General features: G+C 33.7%; 1 protein-coding gene across 1 annotated transcript in view; it reads right to left on the minus strand.

Moving 5' to 3' along the window:
- LOC118184882 (uncharacterized) overlaps positions 1 to 26,990 on the minus strand; it is a 156,067-nt gene that overhangs the window by 99,081 nt on the left and 29,996 nt on the right. The window lies entirely within an intron of this gene.

A 26,990-nucleotide genomic window follows, 5' to 3' on the forward strand; every position in this document is an offset into this window, starting at 1 on the left:
TGAATATGACCTAGCCTCCTCCCCCCCCAAAAAAAAATTATCCTTTAGGCAGACAGTCCTCGTGTGTTTTGCCACTTTAAACAACTAACACAACTATAAAATTATCCTTTCAAAATGCTACAACAAGGCCACAATTATCTGGCATGGAGAATTAATGGTAGTCAGGTAAATGGAAATATTTAATAACATCAAAATACCATAGATAAGTTTTTATTAACTTTCAAATCTGAAAAAACATAACCATATATATAATTATTGAACATGGGAATGAGTACATATTTCATTATCTTATGCTATGGTAGTAAAATTATTTCATTCAAAAATAAAATGGGTTGTTACACAGTGCACTATACAAATGTGGCTTAGTAAAAAAAGAAATGGAGTTAGGAATATTAAAAGTGATAACATGTACTCCATAAATACTGAAAAAGCTGTTCTGTGAAAAAATTAAAAGATTTACTTTGAGAGCATAGTTTTGAATTATAAATATAGTAGACATAGTTGTTGCTGTAGTTGCAGTAGCGGGGGAGGGGGAGATATATTACTAAAATATAAAAAAAACATTATAATTAAGTATTTCAATTTCCTTTATATCTCAAATAATACAGAATGTGAGGTAACCAAAGGTCAAATAATTAAGACTCAGCTATATTTTTTATGTATATTTGTTCTATTACTGATTAATATGGCTAATTCTAATCAAATTGTTATACTTAATAATTTCATCCATTTCTTGGCAACATATTAAAATAGTTAAAGAGAAGCCAAAATTTCACTAACTATGTATAAATTATAAAAACACAGATGTAACTGCAGAAATATATTTTAATTTTCATAAAAGGTATTACCTGCAAAAAAAAAAAAAAAAAAAAACTCTTTGAGCCTTGATTTAAATGAAAACATACATTTATATGATTGGTTTGGTTTGGTTTGGTTTGGTTTATACACGGCTGCGGCTAGAAGGAAACAAATGGGGGGACATCTGCCCCGGGCACAGCATCCAGAGGGTACCAAACTGATTTTGTGAAATTTTAAAATGAAATATTTTCCATTCTTGATAAACAGAAGAAGGCATGAAATTTCCAACTGTCCCCAGGTGCAGAATACCCTAGCTATAGCTCTGGGTTTGTTTGATTATGGCAATGCAGTCGAGGGCGAGGGCTATCTGCCTAAGGAGCGGGATGCCTTCGTGAAAGACTTTCTAAGACTTTATGTGAACAGATAAAAGGATAGAAGATACTCTTTTTCAATCCACATAAAGTTTAATATTTAAATTATTTAATAACTAACAAAAGACAACTTCAATCTGAAATTATGTTCAATTTTAAAAAAAATAATTTTAAAAATCTAAGTATTATTTAATAAATTTATTTAAAATGGAATTGGTTTATTATTAAACTGTTATTTACATTCATTTATAAAATATAAAAATTTAAGCATATCTTGCGCGAACTAATACAATGCGCATATTACATTTTCCATAAAATTACAGATTTTTGCGGCTATCACTGCTGTATCTACAGCTTGAAATAAAATTACGAAAGGCTTTTTCATGATTTCAGAACATTACACAAACCCTAAGCGGTTCGACCCAAAATACTTGCATTGTAAATGTAAACACAGAATGAAAACATACGCTTATAAATAAAATTTCCAAAACTCCCTTGAAAAACGAGACCGGGCAAAGGAGGGGTCCAGTCCCATATTTAAAAAGTAAACAAAACCAACATGCGCAAAGTTTGTACACGAATAATCGCAATTAAAATATTCACTCACCAAAAAGTAGATGTAGAACTTGTACAACCAAATTTTTAACTGAACAGCATGACAAAATTTCTCTAAAATGGACTAGTTATTGAAGACAAGAATTGCAATTTAGAAACTAGAATAGTTTGCCGCCATTTGGGTCCTGCGCTTTCAACCCAAGATCTGAAAGAACAGCTGCTATTGGCGCGAAACGGAAAGTGCTCCCCTACAAGCGTGACATCATCACGTTGTTCGGAAGCTCCAGTAACTCGCTTAAACTTGGCGGGAGTCCAAATGACAAGAAAAAAAGTTTCTCTACGACATACGGTTCATCGCTCGCTGAATGCTCACTGAATAAAATGACTGCTAGAAGTGTAAAACTCGTTGTGTTTCAGTACACAAATAAAATATTTGAGAAACGAACTTCGCACAATATTCTCTTCTTCCTGTAAAAGCATAGCTGGATGGTTAGAGCATGGGGGGAGGGGGGTCATACATAATTCGCTAAGGTCAAAGAGAAACAAAGTTTATAAAAGACCGCATTACAGATAAGACGTGTAAAAATAAGCAGCTTTCTTGTTTTCCCTTTCGATTTTTACGGCTAAGTTCAAATAATGGCATGACCTTAAAACAAATCAAACTTAGCAGTTAGTCAATTAAATTATTATACAAGAAAACTTGATTATGATCACGTAATCCTCTTAAAATGTTTTTTCATGGAACCGTAATTCTAAAAAATCCTTTAACTGGAACTGTGCAATCTCTCTTTCTATTACATTATTTTTCACAAAATGCAAAATACACAAATTAAATTCTAGAAACAAAATGCATTAGCCGTTTCTCTATAATTAGCCAGTTCTCTTAATTTTATTAATTTTTTTAAACCTTAAAATTCGACTTGCAGTCCACAAAAAAAAGAAACAAGCTCTGTTAATGAACCTTTTCATCTTGTGTGCATCAAATTACAGTATAATATAACCACATATTCACTTTAGTCTAAAACATAAGAACTGTTGTGATTGGCCTCGTCAGGTTCTTCCACTTTGAAAGAATTTTATACACACACAGTTTATGGCTAAAACATCAACAAAGTTTATATATAATTAACCTACACAAATTCTTAGTCTCTGGAAATGGAAAAATTAAATTAGGTAAGATTCGTACATTATGTGGGGAAAAAAAAAAAAAAAAAAACAGTGAAATGCTGATTTAACTACAGTATATTACGAGAATAGTTGATGCAGACACAGTATTAACTGGCAGGCTAGTATTTGATCAATTACATCTGTGTACCTAGCATCTTTATAACTAAATATTTATGATTATTGACTCAAGCATTATGTGAGTACATGCATAATTAGCGTTATATAAAAACCATGGGCAAGGATTAATTTTGAAACAAGACAGCATGTTACCGTTTTTAGAACAGAAAGGTGAAATAACCAAATTAAATATGAGATTTAAAAGGGCTACTATAAATTAAAACTAAGAATTTATTTTACATATATATATATATATACATGTTTTATATACAGTTTTACAACCCTAAATGAAAAAAAAAATTGGTACTACTATAAAAACACATTTACTTTGTCTCACCATTCACCATCTTTTAAATGATGTCCATTACTGGCATTACTTATCAAAAATGGCTCGTATAAAATTTGAAGTTTCAATTAATGATAATAACAAGGCATAAATACCTCAAAGCACTATCCGTTCTTCCGGTTTCTACGTGATTCCGAAATTTATAGAAATTATGTCTCAGCATACAAATGTTACATTATTTTCATGTCCGCCATTTTAAATTACGCATTACATATTAAAGAAATATATTTCACAACTAACATAACACGTGTGAAAGAATTCGGCAGCTTTGATTTAGACATTTTAATGTACATTTGAAGCAACAGTTGAAAAATTGCTTTTTTATACAAATATTAAACCACAATTGGCCATTCCATAGATGCTTAAGTTAGACAAGTTTCCAATGAAATTTCAGAATTAGAAATATTTTCACGCTGGTTTACGCGATATTTAAAAGCCCGCTGAAGAAAACTGTAACTGTACAAGACAGATTTAAATGCCCTTCCCTCTCAACACAGCAGCGCATGAGCAAAAGGGTTGACCCATCGACCAGATTCTTCATTCAACCTCTCTCCCTCCCCAAAGCACTTCATCAACATGAATCACCCAGCCAAGGTTAATTGAAGAGTATCAGTTCTGTCCGAAAAGGAAAATGATACTTCCGCCTACGAGATCTAACTAGAGACCTCGTTGAGAGATATTAAACAATTTCTCCTTGTGAGTCTGGCAATGATCATATGTTGGAGGAGGGAGATTTTTTCCTGTTTCCATCCTTTCCCAACGAACATATATAAGTATCTAATCTAATGTTTCACTTCGTCTGAAGTGAAACTATGTTGATAAGTGTTAATTAAAATATGAAAGCTAGTTTTAAATTACGAAAACAGAAACGCTTTTGCATGGATTAACGTTTTCCTTATCTCATCTCTGGCATTTTTCTGTAAATTAACAGCATGAACATCAGATCAATTAAGCCAACCGCTTTTCGAGGGCTGATTAAACGGGAAACCCATATTTTAAATTTTGCGGCCTTTCAAACTATCAAGAATTCACTAAAAACGCCATCAGAAAAAAATACGAACTATAATAACGTGAGAATATTTTACGATCTACGGTAATACAACCTACGAAAGTTTTAAAAATTGTAATAACGTAAATAAAAAATACGTACATTCTGTTAACCTCGTAGAAAAGTAATAAGTTATATGGGAATAAGCTAAATTTATAAATATGTAGTTCTGGATATATATTTTTAAGGCAACAAAAAACAGAAGCGATGTCATTGAGGATTTTTTAAGATATCAAGAAAACGCATTGAAATATTGTTTCTGTACCTCTTTTTTCTTGGCGCATTCTGAACAATTATATTTTCATTCAGAAAGCGTGTGGAAATTAAACATCAGCTCCGTTTGCTCACATACGAGAATTTCAACCAAGTGTTTTTCTATTCGTTTCTTAAAATAAGGTTCATTGGCAGCGTTTAACGATGGTCTCGTTCTTCTTTTTGAAATGCCTACTGATGTATTCTTCGCCCACCACCGGCCGGCCGGTAAAGTCGCTAAATACTGGTAGTTTGGTCCGGGGTTCGCATCCCGGCGTAATACTCTATTATTCGGCGTCAAAGTTCCATCACAGGTTTCTCTAACTTCAAAGGGACAATGTTCTGATGACCACGAACCTCGTGTTAGTATTTTCTTTCGAATGAATCGAAGGAAAATACTAACACGAGGAAGTCCGTAAGTTTTAGTTTGACACTAAAACTTACGAATACATACGGACTATTTTCCAATAAAGCACATTAGAGCTAAGGTGTCTTCGTGGAAAATGTTTTGAGGGACAGTGTACCTTTATATTACCACATCGGGAAAACCTGTGCATCCAATTTGTTCAAGTCAAGCGCTATGCCGGTTTTGTCTTCCTTCCTATGTCCGTTTAGTCCGCGATATCCTTTTTCACCGATATGCTAGCGGCCGAAAGTGTCTCTAGAATTTGACAGACGTACATAATTTTTTAAACTGTATATCGGCCTGAACGAAAAGCGTACTGTCAGACACGGATGACTGGCGCGATCCGAACAGAAAGCATAGCATCAGTCAGAACAGAAAGTAGAGAAAGTACAGTCGCCGGTGACTGACATGGCGTTTAATATGTTAACAATACATAGCACCTCAGCCATAGGGAGACAGATTTTAATGATGTAATTAAAAGATTATTAATAGTTCTTAAGTTAATTCACTTAGTCTCCAAATATATTTAAATATTAAACTGAGTCGCCAAATTTGGTCGTTAAGTCGCCAAACTGGTTAGCGAGTACTTTCGCATCAAATTAACCTTTAGACACGCTGTAAAAACATTTCCTCATATAAATACGAAGTATGACTACATGATATACTTTTCTGAGAAAAATATCGTCATAAATCTTCAAAATTTCAACCGATGAACTATTTTAACTACTACAGCCGGGTTCAGCACATCAAAACTTCTCAATAACGGTTAATTTTATTTCTGATACCATGACTGCTTCCAAATGATAATTTGCAAAAAGTATTTACAAAGAAATGTTTTTTATCGGAATTTTGCTAGCAAAAAAATAAGCATAAATTAAATATATATATATATATATATACATATATATATATATATATATATATATATATGTGGATGTATGCCACCTTAAAGATGTGATAAATGCTATGTAAAAATTAGAAAACTGAAATTTCAGTTTATTTATCTGCATATTTCATACAATACTGAAAAATTCAGTTTTAAATAGGAATACAAAATTAACTATACTTTACATTTTTCTCCTTTCTTCCTCGATTATTTGGTTAAATTCAAAGAAGTATAATTTAATTTTAGTAACTGTCATATAAAACTAAAACTGAGAAAATATGATTAACAAAAATTATCTATTAAAAAATGGAAAAATCCCAAAAACTTACAAAAATTGTTTAAAAATTGTAAAATTCAAATTTTACTTCCAGGTAATTAATAGATTACAGTAAAATTAACTCAATATTAAAATTCAATTAAATCCTTAACCTTTGATATGTATTCAAATAGTTTTTAAATCATTTAATGTTTATTCTCAAGACTTCAAAATATGACTAGTAAATGATTATATTAAATGAAAAAATTTTTGAAAAAAAGAAGATTGTTGACTTTTTCCCACTTACAGCATTAGAATATGTGAATTTTTATTCCATAGCATTTATCTGTAACATAAAAAAGTAATTTTATTTGCTAATGCAACTGCAAATACACAAACACCTTATTTTTGTGCACTACTGCATATTTTTTAGATAATGATACTTAGTTTAAAATTCATCATTTGAGAACTGAAACAGGTGCTTCAAAATGAATATTTTTCTCAATGCACTGACTACATGTGTGAGTACTCTAAAAAACTACAGGTATTAAGTACTCTTAAAAATGTATGTTCTTAACACTTAATGCAGCCAACCCATCTGCAGGCTGCATTCAGGCAAAGTAACAGTACTTAGCAGTCATATCTATACAATTACCATCTTTCATTAATTCAAATTAAGATAATTATATGTACCTTCTACATATTTATTTTAAGAACTGATTAAATTTCATTTATGTACTATAAATTCTTACTGAACATTTAAATACACTTAATTTTTCTTATCATTTAATTTATTCAACTTAAAATTCTTTTGCAAATTAACAAACAAACCACTTAAAATAAATAGCAAAAGCTTAATTTTAAAGCAGAGCATCTATAACTGCAGCATTAGCTTATCAGATTTTAGAGCAAAATAAACTTCTTTAAGGAAAAATAATAAATTAAGAAAATAGTTTTACACTTGAAAAAATTTTTTTAAATCTGCATATTCATACACCTAGATTTATAACCAGAGGCAGGTTGAATGCTTTGAAGCCACCAGGCGACCCCGAGCTTCGAAAGACCTAAGAACACACACTGATAATCAATCTAGATTACTTGTTACAATTAGATCAATAAAATAATATAATCACCATTCTTTTCACTTAAAAGTAACAAATCAAAAAAGTAATGACATCTTAAATTTTGTCAAATTCTCTTATTTACTTATATAAAGTATTTCTCCTACCTTCTTAGCATGTCTTCGTGGTGTAGTGGTCAGCATGCTCGACTCGTATTCGAGAGGTCTGTGGTTCGAGTCCTGAATGCCTATTCTAGGATCACTGAATCTGTCTACAACTTGAGCGAACAATATTGACTCAAAAAAAACCAGTATGGACAGCCATCACAACTTATCAGAGAAAGCCATTCTGTGGTCCTCAGTTGGTAGGCGGGTGGGTCCATTTGACTTTACTGAAAGGGACAAGGCTTCAAGGAGCCCTCAGTTGGTGGGCGGGTGGGTCCATTTGACTTTACTGAAAGGGGACAAGGCTTCAAGGAGCTTTAGACCAATCGCAGTACAGACAAGTGATGAAATTTATAACGCTCACTGGCTGAAGTTCTAGGAATATTCTCCCATTATTTCACTAACTCACATGCTCCATTTGAAGTTCGAAAAAAATGGCACAAAACAGTATTATGACTAACATGCAGCAGAATATGCTGCTGTGTTATGTGAAGGAAAATCCTGTTTTTTAAGGGGAAAGTTAACACAGGAATTTAGGGCTAAGAAATAAAGAGTGATGTGGGATACCATGAAAGCAAAGGTAAATAGATAAGAGTTAAATGAATTAAGGTTACTTCAAATCTTTTTAGAAATAAACAATTTTAATCATTTAAATTTATAATATGATTAATTTGCATTACAATCTAATAGCAAACTAAGTTCTTTTTATTTACTTATTTTCCCCCCATGCTTGCATTAAAACTGTGTTTTCATTCAATTTATTTTGCAATTAAAATTAGAAAAAATAGTTCTTTAAGTAAGAAATTGGAAAGAAAATATTTCTTAATATTTCTCATTTTTTTATATTCTTCTTCTATGTTAATTATTTCTTTCAGGAAAAGAAATAAAATTCATTTGCTATTACAGTATGGCCGATTGCTGCTGTATTCAGCTATCACACATGCATCAAAATGTTTTATTTTAAATAATTTATTCTATAATTAACATGAACGAAAATATTTTTTCAATATATAATATATAACAAAATTATACTAATCTATCCTGTATGTGTGATTAATTTGTATTGCAATTTTTGTCACACAATTACTAATACTTTTTTTTTAATATTACGTTGCTGTTACTTTAATTTCTCATATATATAAGAACTGCTTATTTTAAATATTCTTCCTTCTCAAAAGATTTTATTCTGTGAAAATAATTAAAAAATAGTATATTATTTTCACAATGCAAGTACTAAAGTAAAAATAATCAGTGTAGTCGAAGTCCTTGTCAAACCAGCGTTTCGACACATTAAAAAAAAATATAATAAATATTTCTTTTACAACATAAAAATGAGAACTCCGCTACGAACAGTTGCCCCCCCCCCCGGATCTCGGCGATTCCGGATTATACATCATCAGTTTAAATCTGGTAAGATGGCATGCAGAAATTATAAAATTAAAAATATGAAGCCGTAATTTATGAAATAAAGAACAATTATGATCTAAAGGGTATCAAAATTTACAAAAAAAAGCTTAATATTTATTTGTTTACTTTATTAAACATTTGTTTCAACGTAAGCTGTTTAGGTTGCTTCGTTTTTTATGTGATAATACTTTCTCTTTAATTCTATAAACAGACATAATTTCTTACAAAGTTCCGCTGTTCAAGTCCTACAATTTCTGTGTCGAGAATACCGACTAATTTGTCAATCGAAATTTTTTCGTTTTCAATAACATCTGTGTCACTTTCTTCGCTATCGGAAGCGAATTATAATGACAAGGAATTTGATTTAAATCATATCAAAGACGGAGTACATCGAGATGAAATACTACATTTAGTAAGAAATTATAAGCCAAATAAAATAAAAACATCTGCCCTGAAGATAAGGATAGTGCTGACAGATCAACTTCCAATTCATTGCGCACCGCACAGCAGCGTGAAATTGATAAACAGATTTCGGAATGGTTAGATAAACAAAGGATATGCCTTTATCCATTTTTTGCAGCAGTTCCACTTTTTGTTCAATGGACTTCGAAACATACTTTCGCTTTGTAAATCCTTTACATATTAGTAAATATATATCAGAAATTCTATTTGATATAATCAAAAGTTCAAGCTTACTTTTATAAAATTGCTCTAACAGTCTGCAAAAAATAATAAGCCGCATCCAATTCGAAGATTAAGGAACAACGCAATCTGCAACATTAACTGAATTAGATAATTTTAGCTTAGCTTATACCATCCGTTATACATTAAACGCACATTCGCAAAGGTATTTTGCGCATGTGCACACGCATATTCGCAGCCGTAAAAGTCTTACGTGCAAGCATCATCGCGATGCATGCGCAAAAAGTTTGTAGCTTGTAGATTGTAGATTATAGATAATCCGGATTAAGGGTGTCCGAATTAACGACTTTTGACTGTATTCCATGAACAAACCCTCAGTCTTATAGCATTATTACTTTATAGCATAATACAATAATAATGCACTATAATCCAGCTAATATGCCCACCAGCGGCCGAGTGGTAGAGTTGTTAAACGCAGGTAATTTGGTCCGAAGTTCGAATCTCGCGACGAGCTGGCCGCATCGGCATTTTCGTGGCTTTAATGATGTGTAATGTGTATACGAGTCAGTTTCCCTCAGAAAGTCCTCCCTTAGAAACCAGTTTTAAACTATAATAAAATTACACGCACACACACACGCAAAAAAAAAAAAAAAAACTGAAAGGCCTTCAAATTTTATATTACTTCCAAAGGGCTGTTTTTTTAACGTTTTGCATGTTACCTTTATTTACTAAATATCATGTTCTTCGCATTTTAACCATAAAATTCAATTCAACAGCAATATCACATAATTTAAAAAGAGCATATCTTTAGAATTTCTGATACACAGTCTCGCACGCTAGAGATGAAAATGTTTTTTTCCTCTTTTTTTTTTTTCGTACAATGTTGCCATTGCTCACTTTGAAATCGTTTTCGTAATCAAACACTCTTAAATGCTTTACAAAATATGAAATAGATAATAAAACAAATTTCCAGTTCCAAATTTGGGCTTCCGGATGCCTTTATTAGGATGGAGGATTACATTATTCAAAATTCAAAATTTCATGGCTCTAGGTACCATTGTTTTATCACAGTGCGAGAAACATTCATACATTTATGCAGATTCCTCATTATTTAATTTCTTTACATATAATACAGTGCGATAATATTTGGTGGCAATGGTTTAAAAAGTGAAACGCCATTTACTGTGAGACGCCACAAAATGGCAAAACGAAATTAATAGCCCTTCTGAACTAAAACTTGTTTTTAAAAGTATCACACTAGTAATAGTACTACTACTGAAAAAATATTATAAAGCTATTTTATAGTTTTATAACTTTTTTTTTTTAATTTTATTTTACAGTAGTGTGAATTTCGCGTAATAATGAACGACATTCCTTTTTGTGTCCACAATATTGTTCGTAAGGTATTCAGCTGTTAGATTTTAAAATAAACATAATTTTTGCTGTACATAAATCGAACTAAATGAAGAAGGTTTACGTGTTTGATAAACTTATTATCTTCTACATTTTTAAAGCATATAATTACAATTTATATGTATAATTTCAGGAATACTATAAATAACCTTTCTTTCAGTAGAAATTATGTTTATGTTTTCTGAATCTGTCTCTAAATACTCTCTCAGTTCATTGCAAATTAAAATAACTATATATTTTGGCAATCTGAAATACGCAATAAAAACATCTTCTGGCAGAGCAAAAGCCAGAAGAATAGAAAACATATTTTCTATAAATTCATCGATTCAGAGATCCACGACCGCATTCTTCGTTTAAATATGAAAAAAATCAGCAGCAAAAACACATACAAAGCCATTGTCTACTTAGTACATCAACTGCACAAACCTGATTGACGACGCGGCAACACCTTTTTCACGTGCTTTCGACAACTTCCATACTCGGAGAATATAAGATGTCGGGCAGACCTATTTTTCACAGCAGCAACATCTGGCGGCCCACAACTTGCTGTCGACTCTCGTAGCATAGAATAACCATCCTGGTGAGGGCATTGCTCATTTTTCATCTCTCCTGCTTTCTAAAAATGCCTTATGTCTCTACAGTGGTGCCCGAACTAAAAAAGTAGGCGGATGATGATTCTCCCCCACCAGGATTTGGCAATTGGGTCTCCTTAATCTCCAGTTGCCCTTTAAAAGGGGAAGTATATAAGGTATTTCTACCACCTCCTTAGCATACCTGCGTGGTATAACGGTCAGCATGCTCAACACGTATTCGAGAGGTCTTGTGTGGGTGTAGCATTGTGGTTTGAATCCCAGCAAGGGCATTGCACATTTTTCATCTCTCCTATTTTCAAAAAATACTCAATGTCTCCACACTTATTTTTTCTGTTCTTAGAAATTATGCACTGAAACTTCCCAAAAACAACCCCTTGCAGGTCCAAGCAATTTTGTTTTCTCATAGAGGTGATTGCTTAACAGAAAATAACCACCACTGATGTGTTTAATTTTTAATTTACTAAGAAATACTGGTCAGTTTCGGATACTGTTACAGAAATGACCACTGTGAAAGATTTCCAAACATTCTGCTTGAAAGCATCACCGAAGATCTTTTATCGAAAACTGTTGATGAGCCACTAATCAGCAAACAACATTCCTTATTCCTTATAAAGTTTGGAGGTACTTTGAACAAAAGCTACCAATGGCTGTTACAAATCAGGCTGCTGCCTTGTGGGTGTAGCATTGTGCCTGCTCGCTTAGAATTCGGATCCAATGCTTCAATAAGTGAACTGTGCATTGTATAAGGCTTTATTAATGTTTATTTAATTTACGTGACGTAGAAACGAGTCAACATTTCTAACTATAAAGATATTAATTTGAACATTTTGATAGACTCACAATGCACGCAAATTAGCCTAAAACAAGTATCGGGATTAAATTATTAAAAAAAATGCGAAATACTAAATTTAAATTTTCTCCACTGCAAATGAAAAAGTATATTATTCTTTATAGGTGTATTCATTCGTGAAAGCTATTTTTACATCATATCAATTATTTGTTATGTTGAAATATATTAATACAAATATGTATGCCACAAATATGTTAACCTTTATTTTTCTCTTATTACTAATCGAATGGCCTAATAAATCTGACTTTCAAACTGACTGACTTGCATGACTTTCAAAATAGTAATTCCATTTCTATGTAGGTTTCCCAGTGCACATCAATGCAAAACTTTCCCAATGGTGCTCCAGCATAAAATATCCTGCACCTTTAAGTTCATTTGTTAACCCTCTGAGCATTATGGGTTTAGCCCTGAAATTTCAAAGTTCCTCAAAATGTCATGAATAAGTTATATTTTCTTGATTTTAATTAAAAAATGACTCTTTCATTTTGTACCTTGATTCCTTTTTTTTCCAATATACATCCAAACTGAAATCAGATACGTTAAAAGCTAGCAGAAATTTTCATGTATAATGAATGTGGAAGGCAACTTTCTGTATGGAATTTTCCGCCCGTAATGCTGAGAGGGTTAATTTTAGCCATGCCACCTTCATAAAAGTATTGGGAACATCACGAAGCATGATTTTGTTTTATAAATTATGGTTTCAATTTACATCCTGATTAATAGAGTATTATACAGAAGATGAATTTAAATCACTGCACCTTGTTGCAAAATGACTTCATTTCCATAATGAGACAGCACAGCTATTACATTAGTGCTATTATGTACACTGTTATTACAAATATTCTGATCAAATGGTTTAGTAGCAACAGTACAACAAAACAACATATTAATATTTCATTTATTAAAATTTGATTCTACTATTTTGAGGGTGGGTTAAAAAGAGGGACACAGAGAGAAAATACAAAATCTGCAATTTTTCTTTCAATCTGTGTCAACAGGTACAAGTTGAAGCAAGGCCAGCACCTGTGCATTTCCATATGTATATATTAGCTGTTGTTGGGCCCTGCTAACTGTTAAGCTTTCACTCAAGTTTCAAGGTAGAACATTCTGGGAAGCAAAGCGAGGGTCTCCCACCTTTGTTGCCCTATCACCACCCTCTCAAGAGGACTTTCAGCTCATCGTCTATTTTCAGCGCTCCTTACCACCCAGACACTATATGCTTACAAGCATTCATGACTTCTCCAAGTTTTGAATCTGGGCTCACAGATACAGCAGTCAATGTCAACTTTTTGCCTAGTCATTGGAAGTAAAAAAAAAAAAAAAAAATTAACATTAAGTTTTTTGGAGGGGCTGCATTCGCGTGTGTGAATATATTTTGGCCCTTCCCTAATTTTACATTTAAAGATTGAAACATGTACTGTGCATAAAAGATTTTTCAGTATTTAACAGAAACAAATTGGATTTGTTGCGACAGATAGAACACAAAGAAATTAATGAAAAGACGTGTGATAAAAACTATATCAACTAGAAAATTATTGACTCAACTAGAATTCAAATGTTAATGTTTATAAGTTACAGAGAAAGTCAAAATTCAAACAAAACGGAAAATTTTTTCATATACTTGTTGTATGTCAGTTAATATAACAATTTTTGAATTGCAGCATCATTTTTTAGAAAAATACAGTAATGAAAGACAAAAAAATGTAAGTCATTTCACGCATTGATCAACTGACTTTAATTATAAGGTACATATTGCTAAGTGGTGATGTAAAAGAAAAGACGTAAAAGATTTATGTTGATTAAACAATATACAGCATCTTATTTGGAACAGGTGTCATCTGCTTTGGCAAAATTAGTTACTGACATTAAACTTCATCAAAGGCAAACAAATGACAACCCAGCAAATCTATCAGAAAAATACTCAGGATTGCAGGCGCATGTTAAATACTGAATTTCAAGTGTGATTTTTTTTTATTTCAAGTGTGATTTTTTTTTTTTTTTTTTTTTTTTTTTTTTTTTTTTTTTAAATTTAGAGAGCAGTTTTGCAGCAGAAAATTGCAGCATCATTGCTCAATATTTTATGTTTGCACAAAAGTTACTTTTTTCCCCCCTGCTATAAATTTTTGATAGAAAGCTGGGAAAATATGAAACGAATTTATCGGTGAAAAAATTATCCGATAACAGATGGTCGGCAGGAACAAATGCAATAATTGCACTGAAAACTGGTTACAACCATATGAAAGAGTATGTATCTGTATGGATGCATCTGGCATCTGTATTCTAGTTCAGAAAAGAAAATAAATGTAGCAAAGGTTACACCTTGGTTAAAAAAAAACTGTAAATATTAAACATTAATCATGACTATAATATGAAATATCATTCTGCAAGGAATGAATGTCACAAGCAAATCCCTACAATCAACTGAGTGTACCCTATTTAAATAAACTGATATATAGTCAAAAGTCGTTAATTCGGACACCCATAATTCGAAATGATCTATAATTCGGACCTCAAAGCTAAAAACTTTCTGCGCATGCGCCACGTTGACACATGCGCACAGGCATTTACGCGTGCGCATAAGACCTCTTACGACTGCGCATTTGCGTGTGCGCAAGCGCAGAATACGTTTTCGTGTGCGCGTTTTATGTATAATGGACGGTGTAAGCTAAAATTATCTAATTATCTATTTCAGTTAATGTTGATGATTGCGTTGTTCCTTAATTTTCGAATTGGATCCGGCTTATTATTTTTTGCAGACTGTAAGAGCAATACTATAAAAGTAAACTTGAACTTTCGATTATGTCAAATAGAATTTTTGATTCTGGAGCTCCCAAAGGATCGTACAAAACGAAAGTATGTTTCGATGTCCATCAAACAAAAAGTGGAATTGCTGCAAAAAATTGGATAAAGACATGAAGAATGTGACAGAGAGGTTAGTGAAAACGAAAAAATTTCGACTGACAAGTTAGTCGGTATTCTCGGCACAGCAATTAACGGGACTTGAACAGCGGAACTTTGTAAGTGAACAAAAAATTATATCTGTTTATAGAATTAAAGAGAAAGTATTATCACATAAAACGAAGCAACTTAAACAACTTACATTGAAAGAAATGTTTAATAAAGTATACAAATAAATATTAAGCTTTTTTTTGTAAATTTTGATACCCTTTGGATCATAATAGTTCTTTATTTCATAAATTACGGTTTCATATTTTTAATTTTAGAATTTCTGCATGCCATCTTACGCTATTTAAACTGATGATCTATAATCTGGAAAAATCGATAATCCGGAATCGCCAAAGTCCCGACGAGTCCGAATTAACGACTTTTGACTGTATTAAAATTTCACAAAAATTCTGCTGCATGATTTTATCATGAACAACTGACATCAGGAATGAGATGGTTATTATGACATCTCTGCCATTAAAAAAAAAAATAGAATTTTAGGACATAGTGGGATTTTTTTTTTAAATAAAAATAATGAAAGATTTAAATTACTTTCATCATGTGAAAGTTTTAATACTGTTAACATTTGTGACACTATAACAGCTCACAAAAATAAAGTATATAAAAATAATGCTGAAAATTTTAAATATTCTTTAATTTAGATTTATCAAATTTAGAAAAAAATGTCTGTGTAGATATGTTCAAAGAGTTTTACAATGATAATGCAAAGATATGCACTTTGATGATGAAGTGGAATATGTTTTATTTATTTTTAAGACTCTGAAGACGAGTTCTGCCATGTAAGTACCTATATCATGTTGGCAGAGAAATGTCATCAGCATTTCCTAATATAAAATTTAGTTAGTGTTTTAACTATTCCAGTTCCCAATGCATTTGTAGACAAATCTTTCTCTGTCTAAAGAAGAGCAAAAAAACTATTAAGAAGTAAGATGTCAGAAAAAAGATGAAACTCTATAACAGTATTATAAATAGAATAAGAAGAGTTAAATAAATCAATAATTCGAAAAAAGGTAAATCTAAGAATATTTAAAATAAAAATGTCAAATCACAGTTTTATTAAAATATTTATAATGTTATGTAATGTACATTTATGATATTTTATCATTACTTGCATATAGGTATGTGAATATACTTAGAAGCCCCAAACATTTTACCACTATGGGCTCAAAACTGACTTAACCTGCCCCTGTTTATGACTAAACAAAACAAGAACACCAGAGGCTAACCATTTTTTTACCAGTGGTTGCTGAATATTTGTAGTTTGATCCAAGTTTGAATCCCAGCAAACAAGCTGGCTGCATGATCATTTTATTGTTTTCCCCCCGTGTAATGTGGATACAAACCAGTTTTACTTAAAAACTCCTCTACAAAGGTGTCCTTCCTTTTATGCAGATTTGCATACTTTGCCATAATCAAATCAAACTAAACAATAGATAAATAAATAAACTAAGCAACTAAACAATTATGTGACTGTTATTACTGATTCACTAATTAGGGTTAGAAAGTTTCTTTTTCGGAAAACCCAGCTGGAAGAAGTAGGTTTCTTCCATTGAAGCAGAAGAACTAAGGCATAAAAATGAACTTATTTACATTTATTACCCCTACATTTTCTTCATATGTAGCACTGTTATATCATTGATTTTAATATTTTAATTGTTAATGTCATTAACTAATCTCACACACAATCTTGCAATAACCTTTCCTTAATTATATACATATTAATATTATTTGGATTTAATAAACATTTTCTATTATGATAGATTCATATTATATTATGATATTGTTGCTTCTTTCTTTTCTGACACCAGTTGTTACGTTATTTTCTTCCTTCACGTTCGTACGGGGTCCATAGGTTTGCACTGAATAACGACGACACTTGATGAAGTATCAAAACACACTTTATTTACCAATATTAATCAGACAGCTCCAAAATCACTTTTACAGTCATCGAACTGTTATAAAAACACTGACAAGTTCAGTGACACAACCTTCACACTGTCCGGCAACAACGGCGGACACAGCTTCACTGCCAAGCACCTGAGTATAGCTCTCAACTCTGCTTGGTCGTTCTCGGAACTCCACATACTCTCGAGACTCTCCACGCGATGCACTCGATGATACACAAGAGTATAGCTCTCGACTCAGGACAGTCTAAGACAAAACTCAACGATGCACTAAAAGACTCTCTCGATGCACTCGACGACCAACTCGGCGCTAGACTTCGAGACAATCACTCAATGACTGACTATCAACTCACTAGACGAGGCACACACACTAACTGACTGCGGACCAGCAGGATTTATATAGCTTTCGGGTTGTGTTCGAGAACATTCTGGGCTAAACCAGTAAGAATTCGTTCCAGAAGGTCCATCTGTCCATGGTATATCGCCAATTTTGTCGTCAAATGTCGCCACATGGGCAATTTCTTGCCAAATGTGGCAACCCTGCTTTCTTTACTATTTTATGGCAACCCTAAAACATCTTTGCGGGGAAGCCATCTCACCGCGTTTGTACATTTCGTAACACTATATATAGTCCCGTATAACGGACGGTTATACGGTATATATATAACATATACAGTACAAAGTCTTTAATCCGGAATGATCTATAATGAGGACCTCAAAGCTACAAACTTTCTGCGTATCCATAGCGTTTACGCTGTGAGGTTTTAAGTTAAACTAACAGTTTCTTTTTATTTTAAGTTACCCTTTCCTGTGAACTCTTATTTCCACTTCCCTTCAGAATGAGCGCACGGTTCAGCTTTATGCTAATTTGTTTTGGAGCCAAGTTTTGTATTTAAGGTTAGTGAGAAACTTCTCAAGTGAGAGAGAGCTTTTAGTCTCAGACCACGTCGGCTCCGTGGACGTTCGCGAGAATAGTAGTATTTAAATTCTTACGCCTTAGTGCTATTCCTCAAATACATATGCCTTAGTGCTATTCCTCAAAGTGATTTAAGTGCGTTAGTACTTAGCAAAGCCTTGCTATGCACCATAAATAGGCCAATCTCACGTTTAAGCTCTGTGACAGCGACTATTTAAATATCTACTGAAGTTTTACTTTTAAATTGCTTGATTGTTCAAGACCCAAGCGCGATTATTATTTCTTCTGTTATCACTCCCGAGTTGGGATAGTGATTTCAATAAAAGGGTCTTTTACACCCTTCTTACGTTGTAATTCTTGTAGCACTCTTAAGAACATAGCTGCATTCAGCTCACTGTTCGAGTCAGGACATTGATACTAGCACCATTATGTTTGCCAAAGGTACGCACAGAACATCAAGTCCTGATACTGGCGCCCTAGGAAAAATAAGAGGATGGCCTGAAAGGCAAGAAGATGAACCTGAGGTACCAACAGTACCTGTACAGAACCCGGAATTACCATCTCCTGCCCTAGAAGGTTTTGGCTACACTGTGCAAACTATGCGGGCATCCATGAAACCAGCGGCAAGTTTCGACGGCAGGATAACTGTAAGTAATTTCCTGGAAAAACTAGATGCACATTTCATGTTATATCCAGTCCACGAGTTTCAGAAAGTCACGCTTGCTACCAGCGCTTTGAAGGGCCAAGAGCTAAATTGGTTTAAATATATTGGAAAGAATCTTTTGGGTGAACCAGGAAGCCCCACGTATACGTATGAAAATTTTAAAAGTTCTTTGGTGAGAGCATTTCCGGTCATACGAGATAGAGCCAGACTAGAGGCGGAACGTTTTAGCAGATATCAAGAAAAAATTGAAGATTTGTCAAATTTTATTTTAAGAAAGATTCAAGTTTTCAAGCATTTGTATGGAAGTCGCCTGGATCCTGAAATCATTCAAGTGATAATCCCTAGACTACTGCCCCAAGTTCAAGATTTCATTGAGATCAGGAACCCAACGACTTTGGATAAATTATTCAAACTCGCCGTGCATTTGGAAAGTTGAAGAGCTGCAGACGACGAAAGACGTCGCCAAGTTGAATGAAGAAGTCAATGAAATACGCCAAAACCGCAGCAGAATCAACAACAGAACTACGGGAACACGCCAAAGCAATGGCAAAAGAAAGATGGATCCCCCAAGACGACCGGCGAATGGCGAAATTTTCATCGTAAAGCAGGGGAAAAACTCCGAAACTGGGCAAATCATGAAGGATTCAGCTAAGCAAGATTTAAACTAAGGGGAATTTCTTTAAGGAAGGTGAAGAAATCCAAAGTCCTGAAAAATCCTTCCGCGATTAATTTAAACACCATAGTTGTTAAAAATTTAACTTTACCGAAGATTGAAGTTTTAATAAATAATATACCGGCGACAGCCCTTTTGGATACAGATGCGCAAAACAGCTGTATTTCTGAGAATTTTTTCAAGAAACATTTCCGTCGTTATAGAATTTTTAGCACAAAAGACATTAATGTTATAGCGGCCCAAGGAGAAAAGTGTAAATGTCTAGGCAAAGTCTCACTTTTTGTGCGTATCAACGACGAGCAGGTAAAAATTTTATTTTATATCATGAGAAACCTGCAAACATGTGTTATCCTTGGTGTGGACTTTTTCAGATTGGCAGAAACCGCAATCGACTTTCAGGGAGCCAAGCTAACAGTCACGATGCAACCAGTTAACAAGAAGGACAATGGGCCCCGGAGCTTGATCTACAGCATTTGCCGGCAGAAGAGAAAGAAAAACTGCAGGTTCTGGTAAGTGAATTCTCAAATTTATTCAGTGATGTACCTGGTTTCACTCAGGTCACCAGTCATGAAATCCAGACTGGGGATGCCCAACCAGTAAGGCAGAAGCCGTATAGATACGATAAGGTTAAGGAAGAAATAATTGAGATTCATATTAAGGACACGTTAAAGAATAAAATCATTACTCCTATTTCTAGCAGTTATGCTAGCCCAGTAGTGCTATGCAAGAAAAACAACGAGTTCCCGATTACGCACCCGAAGTGGTGACGTTTCGCTGTAGACTATCGAAAGTTAAATTCTGTCACAAAATATCCCGTATATCCTTTACCTATTATCGAAGAGGTAATCCACAATATTACCTTCATGAAGTACATGTCCACATTAGATCTTACGAGTGGGTATTTTCAGGTTGGGGTAAACCTTGACGATGTCCTCAAGATCGCCTTCATAACAAATTCTGGTACATACGCATTTCTTAGGATGCCTTTCGGTTTATCCGGCACACCGGCAACTTTCCAGAGATGTATGGACATTGTCTTAAGACCGGTCCTTGGTAAGAGTACGTTCATTTATTTGGACGATATTATAATTACAAGTAATAGTTTGGAACAACATTTAAGAGATTTAAAACAAGTATTTTTATTATTAAACGAAGCTAGTTTAAAAGTAAATGCATCCAAATGTAAAATTGCCGCAAAAGAACTACGTTACTTAGGATTTAAAATCTCTCAGAATGGCATTGAAACCGATAAGTCCAAGATTATAGCTATCCAAAATTATCCTGTTCCTAATACAGCTAAAACGCTATCATTGTTTCTTGGTATGTGTTCATACTATAGATCCTTCATAAAAGATTTTGCTAAAATAGCTGAGCCATTGCTTAAATTAAAGAGGAAGAAAGCTAGGTTTTCGTGGTCAGCAGAAGCCAACTCGGCATTTAAAAAATTAAAAGACGCCCTAACACAAGCCCCCGTTTTAATATTCCCGGAAGGGGATAAAGCACTAGAAATTTCAGCGGACGCTTCAGATTTTGCGGTTGGTGCGGTTCTTTCCCAAAAGGGGCAGCCCATAGCGTTTTTCAGTCGAACTTTAAATGAAACCCAGAAAAACTATTCGGCCAAGGAAAAAAGAAACTCTAGCAGTTTTATTAGCGGTACACAAATTCCACGTTTACTTTGGAAGTTCTCCAGTAACTGTGTATACCGACCACACTGCGGTCACCAGACTCTATTCTGGAAAAAATTTATCGCCGAGATTAATAAGGTGGGCACTTAAGTTACAAGAGTATAATCTAGTAATTAAACACACTCCGGGAAAGGACAATGTTGTGGCAGATGCTTTAAGTAGAACCAATTTGGATGAAAACGGAGAGACAGAATAGCCATGCTTACATCAAAAGTTTTAGAATCTCGTGAAACAGTAATAGCTGAACTGGGAAAAGATCCCAAGTTCAAAAATATATATAAATTTTTTAGCTGACCCTGAAAATTTCAGCCATCAAGATATAGTGCCGATAAGAAATAGGGCGGCAAATTATGAAATAATTGATGGACTTCTTTTCTATACAAAAACTAATAACAAAAATCATGAGTTTAGCCCGTTATTCCAACAAGCCTAAGATTTAGTATCTTGGAAGAATCGCACGATTCTCCTATTTCCAGCCATTTGGGCCAGCAAAAGACTGTCCAAAGAGTTCGCGAGGCAGTTTTTTTTCCCAAACTGCAAAAGTTTACTATCGCGTATGTCAAGTCATGCCCAACATGCCAATTTAATAATTACATTAATTACCGCCCGGCCGGGTTCCTGAATAGTGTTAAATCAGAATTCCTATATGAAATAATAGGGATCGATTTACTTGGACCTTACCCCAGAAGTAAATTTAACAAAAGTCGATATCTTTTAGTTATAGTGGACCATTTCAGCAAGTGGTTGGAACTGATTCCGTTAAAATATGCCTCTGCTAAAATTGTAGTGGATTCAATTTTAAATAAGTATATTTTAAAGTACGGGGCGCCGCTAAAAGTTATTTCTGATAATGGTCCCCAATTTGTTAGTAATATTTTTGAGGAAATGTGTGTAAAACTAGGCATATGCCATTTAAAAATGGTCCCGTATTGTCCGCAGTCAAACATAGTGGAACGGGTTAACCGAAACGTAATTAAAATTATTCGAAGCTATATCAAAAATTATCACAGTACCTGGGATAACCATATAAATGAGTTTGCATATGCCCCTAGAACGGCTAAACACGACACAACGTTGAAAACACCTGTTGAACTATTTCTTGGATGAAAGATTTTGACACCCTTAGATAAACTCTTCTTTGTACAGGAAAGGGCACAAGAGTTTAAAATGACCGATATTCAAAAGTTGATAAATGAAGCAAAAGGGAGTTCTGAAATAGCCCAAAGAAAACAGAAATACTATTATGATCAAAAGAGAAGAGAGGTGAATTATAAAGTCGGAGATGAAGTCTTGAAGATTAAACATGCTTTATCGAATGCCCCAGAGGAAAAAGTGGGGAAATTTTTTCCGCGTTTTGAAGGTCCATTCCTTATCGAGAAAATTACCCAAGCAGTGGTAGTGTTAAGAGCCAATAACGGCGAGAAAATTACTGCCAATGTGGACCAACTGAAGCCATATTATAATCGTAATAGAATGAAAATCTTTGAGGATTTTTTGCAGGAGCCGAGGAGACCGACTTCCACGGAGGACTTACCTCAGCGGCAACAACCAGAACCGGCAACAATTGCAACGAGGGGTCAGAAACAAAAAGCTCCTTATCAACAAAATAGAACAAATAAGAGGACGAAAGTCATTGTGGACCAAGGAATAAAGAGGAAGAGCGAAGGGAATAGGACTTTGAGAAAAAATAAAAGACCAAAGAAGAATGGACAAGGCCAAGCCAAGGCAGTAAAGAAGGGAGCGGAAAAGTTAGAAAGGACCCTGAAAACCAAGCAGCCCCGGTTGCAGACTTATAATACAGTTCCTGAATACAGCAGGAGGCCGGAGCAACAACGAACAAGGTTCCAGGAGCAAAGGAGAAATCCACCGAGGGGTCCAGGGAGGCCATCGACTAAACGCCCAGCAGAGCAGCCCAGAGGCGGGAGTAAATGTCCCAGACTGGAGCCTACCTGTCTTAAACGAAAGCGTGCGATGGAGACCAATGGTGGCTGCCCCAGATCAAGAAGGAAGTTAAATCAAACGGAGCTCTTCGAAACCTTCAACAACTGGGTAAAGAAGCGAATGGATAAATACAACAACAGATAAGTAGCATTTCTCATTCTAACGTTTAATTCATTTCCAGATAGTACTGCAAGTTGCAGAATATTTTTTTTTTTTTTTTTTTTTACCTCAAGCGAGGTTGACTTTTATGCCAAGTGGGCGATAAACGATTACTTATCTTGAAAGTTGTTTTGGTTTAAAATTACTTAATATTTCTAAGATATACTGTGAAGTATTGCGAAGATATTAGTTTTGCAATGAATTGCTGTGAATATGTTAGCTAAATGTTTTTATAATGTTTTGTCGAAAGACTTGTAATTTTTTTTTTTTTAAATTAAAATTCTGTAGAAGTAAAACACAACTTAGTCTAGACTATTCTCCCAGTAGAATGCGATGTTAAGAAAAGAATTTAAAAAAATAAATAAATAAGTAATTTTTTTTTTTGCTTGAATGATTATGCGTGTGAAGTTACACGGGAGGAAAACAAGTCTTCGCTACGTAGCACTTATTGTTATTATGTTTTACTAAAGTATTTTCCTTCCAAATGTTGCTGAAAGCAGTGTGTGAAAGACATAAACGCAAAACAGATGAAGTTGTATGTAAAGTCAAGTTCATTCGTCTGTAAATTGTAGAAAATTCTATTTTTCTGTAAAAGATTGGCTTAGGTTAGGAGAAGTTAAGTTAGTTTTTTTAGAATTGCAAAGTTTCAATCAGGTCCGTTTGGACCAGTGTAGTTCAACTTTTGCCAATTCTGGGGAAAAGTATGTAAGGTTTTAAGTTAAACTAACCAAGTTTCTTTTTATTTTAAGTTACCCTTTCCTGTGAACTCTTATTTCCACTTCCCTTCAGAATGAGCGCACGGTTCAGCTTTATGCTAATTTGTTTTGGAGCCAAGTTTTGTATTTAAGGTTAGTGAGAAACTTCTCAAGTGAGAGAGAACTTTTAGTCTCAGACAACGTCGGCTCCGTGGACGTTCGCGAGAATAGTAGTATTTAAATTCTTACGCCTTAGTGCTATTCCTCAAATACATATGCCTTAGTGCTATTCCTCAAAGGGATTTAAGTGCGTTAGTACTTAGCAAAGCCTTGCTACGCACCATAAATAGGCCAATCTCACGTTTAAGCTCTGTGACAGCAACTATTTAAATATCTACTGAAGTTTTACTTTTAAATTGCTTGATTGTTCAAGACCCAAGCGCGATTATTATTTCTTCTGTTATCACTCCCGAGTTGGGATAGTGATTTCAATAAAAGGGTCTTTTACACCCTTCTTACGTTGTAATTCTTGTAGCACTCTTAAGAACATAGCTGCATTCAGCTCACTGTTCGAGTCAGGACATTGATACTAGCACCATTATGTTTGCCAAAGGTACGCACAGAACATCAAGTCCTGATAACGCATGCACATAATACCTTTATGCATGTGCATATGCATTTATGCATGCACATAATATGTTTACGCATGCGCATTTAACGTATAACGGACGGTATAAGCTAGGCTAAAATTGATTTGATTTAAAAGATTGTGTTGTTCCTTAATCTTCTAATTGGATCTGGCTTATTATTTTTTGTACACTGTTAGAGCAATTTTATAAAATGTAAGCTTGAACTTTCGATTATGCCAAAATGAGTTTCCGATTCTGGAGCTGTCAAAGGATCTACAAAGCGAAAGCATGTTTCGATGTCCATCAAACAAAAAGTGGAATTGCAGCAAAAAATGGATAAAGGCATGAAGAAAGTGACAGAGAGGTCAGTAAAAACGAAAAAATTTTGATTCACAAGTTAGTCGGTATTCTCGGCACAGCAATTACAGGACTTGAACAGCGGAACTTCGTAACTGAACAAGAAATTATGTCTGTTTATAGAATTAAAGAGAAAGTATTAGCACATAAAACGAAGCAACTTAAACAACTTACATTGAAAGAAATGTTTAATAAAGTAAACAAATAAATATTAAGCCTTTTTTTTTTTTTTTTTTTTTTTGTAAATTTTGATACCCTTTAGATCATAATTGCTCTTTATTTCATAAATTACGGTTTCATATTTTTAATTTTATAATTTCTGCATGCCATCTTACCAGATTTAAATTGACGATCTATAATCCGGAAAAACCCCTAATCTGGAATCGCCGATGTCCCGACGAGTCCGGATTAAAGACTTTGTACTGTACATTATGAAACATTTAAATTCATAAAGAAACCTAATATGAGGCTAAAAATTGCCTTGCTCTGACTCTAAATTTACTTTTAACTTTAAATGCTTCAAGTTCATTAAGAAATATTTATATATTATGATATATTATTCAGATATTTCATATATATGTGAGTGTAATAAAAAAGACTTAACAATATTAATGGTGTAGAAAGTTGATGCATACTTAAAAGCACACTTGGCAGGCGAGAAAGATATAATATTCTTCTTTATTTCAATCAACATCTGCAGCTACAATTCACTTGGCACTCTAATTGTGCCTTTTCAAGAACATTTACATCGTTGATATTGTTGTGATAGGAAGAGAGCAGCATCTTAGCAAGAACAGTAGTAGAAGCAAAAGTATGCAATTATTTCAGTATGGCGGCTTATCAAGAGAAAGTTTCGGTTTAAGATCCAAATTAGATATATTATCAGCATTATGCAAGTCATATGATATGGACTGATCTAGAAATGACACAGTCTAGATAAAGTTATTACGCTTTTTAGAATAGAGAGGTGAATACATACATATTGCACTTTTTTTGTGTGTGTACATATATACAGTTTTCGCTGCTTATTACTATCATTGATTAATAAACTCAGTCATATATTAAGCTCAAATTTCCAGAAACCAAAAAATTACATACTAATATCAATAGTAAAATTACAGTTTATTAAACTAATCTCCACCACTTACTGAACTCAGATTGAAAAAGACTGATTCTTCAGTATCAGAATATCCTACATGTACTGATCAAAGCTTTTCTTAGTTTATCTATTTAACATACCATGGACTGTGTCTTTATCATTCAGGTAAGCAGTGCCATAATAAAACCTGTTTGAATGAAATTTTTCTACCTCCCCAACCCCTGTACCTAAATCTCTAGAACACTGTAAGTGTGTCAGGCTTCCTACCTGAATACCAGTTGACAGGATGTGAAAGTACAACTTGTATACCCCTTTATTTAAAGTTTCCACCTTCAAAATCCTCCCTTGGGATATATATATATATTATGTTCAGACAGTTATAAAAAAAAAGTTCTTAAAATGCTTTTAAGCATTATTGTGCATTAAATGTCTTTAAATGGAAAGGAAGTGGTAACTGTAGACTGAAAAAACAAAAGCAAGAAAAGTATTGGTCATGCTTGTACACATGAAGTGGCAGATCGACTAAATAAAAGTGGCAAATGACTAAACAAAACGCTCTCTCCTTGTTAAACACATAAATTTTGAAATTCCAAGAAGTAATCGAAACATCATTCATTTTACACCTACTAAATAATTTATTTCTCTGACTGCAACCTGGTGAATCATTATTTATCATTTTCTTTGCTCTCACCACCACATGACTGTCAACACACCATAGCTTGTAAATGGCTCATGATGTGATGTCTAAGGAATTTTTTTTTAAATTAATAACTGAATACCAAAAATAATGGTAATCTTTTATGTTGATATTATGATTAACGATAATTACAGGTTTCAGCAAGCTGTGCTGTGAAGTGCTGACAAGACGAAATTTAACAAGAATTTCTTTCTATATACAAAAAAAAAAAATAGAATTTGTAAATGAAAGCCATAGTCCAAAAGCCAGTGTAATTACATTTAGTGCTGTTT

The sequence above is a fragment of the Stegodyphus dumicola genome, chromosome 6 (genome assembly GCF_044657685.1).
Source record: "Stegodyphus dumicola isolate Sdum_Otavi_A_Nest chromosome 6, ASM4465768v1".
Taxonomy (NCBI): domain Eukaryota; kingdom Metazoa; phylum Arthropoda; class Arachnida; order Araneae; family Eresidae; genus Stegodyphus; species Stegodyphus dumicola.